Consider the following 2,106-nt stretch of genomic DNA (forward strand, 5'->3'; position numbering starts at 1 on the left):
TCTTCTTCATCCACATTATTAACATTTTGTGTATACAAAGCATTTTCATAAGTTTGTTTTGAACGTCCATGCTTGTTTTCGAACTGAAGTTTGTCCTTGTTTCATATTTCGCTTTTGGATTTGGTTTGCAAGATTCTTTATATGAATTCGTGTGTTGAAGCATATTCTGTTGTGTCTGGGGAGAGTCATTTTCTTTTTGTGCCTTATAATGTAACACACTCACCGGTAAAAGTTGTGCAGAAGTAGATCTGTTCCGTGGCCTTATACTGTAGACTGAACCCCCAGTACACGACTGGTGCATATTTTATTAATGCTGGAACTATGACAGTAAAGCCTTAACGAGACTTGAACTCGAGAATTAAAAGTAATTAAACAAACACTGTCTATTAGCTGTTCACACAACTCTTTTCTACTCTCGGCACAAGGCACAAAATTGGGGGAGGGGGTAAGTCGGTTAGATTGAACCCAGTACGTAACTGGTACTAAATTCATCGACCCCCGAAAGGATAAAAGGCAAAGTCGACCTCGCCGGAATTTGAACTCAGAACTTAAAGATTGACGAAATACTGCGTAATATAAAGCTTTCCTTCCATAAGTCCCAGGTTACTCGGGTGGCCGAAAAAAAAACTGGGAACTGTATTATAAATACTGCATACGCGCCAGGGAAATATATACTGTGTATCGCACGTGATATGCAGGACAGACAAAAGGTTTAAAACAGCAGCCTAATCTCCCTCAAATTACATTAACTTCTTTAAACCTTTCCGTGTCTAAAGCAGTATTATAATTTTGTCCCAAACTTCAATGTTTTCAGACTTTTAGTTAGCCATTGTTTCATGTCTCAAGTTCTGATGGTTGAGAAAAAAATTGGGAATGAATATGATTTATGACGCATGTACGCCAGGGAAGTGTCCAGTGTGTCATCTATATATATAAAGCTGAAGTTGTCTATGTATGGCAGGTTTGGTAGCCTTCAACTAACACTATCTCCTCCGAGACCCTGCGGCGCAAGTTGACCAAAATTGAGAGTATAATAGAAGAAGGCTTGCTCTTCCTTCCGGACCATGTTAAGACCAAAAATTATTTACATCAAAAAGGTGCTTTTTTCTATGAAAATCCCTATTTTTTACGATTTTTTGACTGCTGTGTCGCCATTTCTCGGTGTATTTCAACAAGAAAAATGTTCACTTAAAGAGAATAACAAGCTACATAATGCAAAGTTTTTACATTTCAAAAATTCCAATTCTAAAGGGTCGAAACAAACCCGAGCAACGCCGGGCGATACTGCTAGTATATGACACACAGAACAAGTGAAGGGTTAATCTGCGAGCGAGTTAAATCAAGTCTCTTAATCAGGGCTACAAATATGTGATTATATTTTTCAGTAGCCTTAATATCTGCCAGCTTCTTTTCGTTTAATAAATTAAATTTACGATTGTTAAATTGCATTTTGAAGTTTGTAGACCAATGCAGCTGAAAACACGCAATATCCATATTTTCGTGAAACAACTTGACCTTTTCAATGACTATTGAACCTGAAATTGACATACCATCGGATCATTTTGCACAAAACTACTTAAATAACACTCCATGATAATTCTGAAAGTTTCGATTTTATTTTTTAATGTTTGCCACAAATCAACATCTACCTACATCAGCCATAAATTACATTAACTGGTCCCTTTTTGTATGTTAACGTTATAAATATTTAAAGAACCCTTGTTATATTCAACCACGATGACGCTCCCATTCTCACCTCCTTTCAAGCGCTGTTTTCACCATTTTCTGAAGCAATGTTAGAGTTGCATGTTTGCTTTTCACACCTCTCCCAACGCGGTCGCTCATGCTAACATTGAAAGCCATTTTCGCTAATGGATTACTGGATGGATGGACAATATATAAGTAGATAAAGGCAGATACAAAACACTTAAGCCCTGGTCAGAGTCCTTTTCAGTTTGTGTATTAACAACGGCTGTGTAGCATAGCCAGTTTACGGCACTTCAGAAGAAAAGTGCCGAGTGCCGAACAATCGGAAGTACCGGAATATTACGCACCGGATTAATGGATTGCAAACAAGGTTGCAAATGTTACATCACAGTTTTGCTC

Source organism: Octopus sinensis, linkage group LG13 (genome assembly GCF_006345805.1).
Source record: "Octopus sinensis linkage group LG13, ASM634580v1, whole genome shotgun sequence".
Lineage (NCBI taxonomy): Eukaryota > Metazoa > Mollusca > Cephalopoda > Octopoda > Octopodidae > Octopus > Octopus sinensis.